Below are 416 nucleotides of genomic sequence, written 5' to 3'. Positions count from 1 at the left end.
TCCATCAAAGCATGAACTCCCCGCCTTGAATCTGGGTAGGCTTATGACTGCTTCAACCAGTGGAGTATGGCAGAAGTGAGACTTCCAAGATTAGGTCATAAACGGGATGCACGTTTTGCCTTTTTGTTTTTTTCTGCTGGAACACTCACGTTCGAAGCCCTGAGGCCACCATGTTGTGAGGAAGCCGAACCACCTGGAGAGGCCACATGTGGGTGCTCTAGTGGACAGTTCTAGTTTTTGAGTTGACTCGGACATGTAAATGAAAGAGACTTCAGATGATTCCAGCTCCCAAACATCGATTCACCCCTAGCCCTCGAGTTTTCCCAGCTGAGACCCAGCCACCATGGAGCAAAGACAAGCCATCCCCACTGTGCCCTGACCAAAGCTCTGAGCCCCAGAATCCATGAGCTTAGTAA

Source organism: Propithecus coquereli, unplaced genomic scaffold (assembly GCF_000956105.1).
Source record: "Propithecus coquereli isolate 6110/MARCELLA unplaced genomic scaffold, Pcoq_1.0 Scaffold3819, whole genome shotgun sequence".
Lineage (NCBI taxonomy): Eukaryota > Metazoa > Chordata > Mammalia > Primates > Indriidae > Propithecus > Propithecus coquereli.
Note: the sequence above shows the minus strand (reverse complement) of the source record.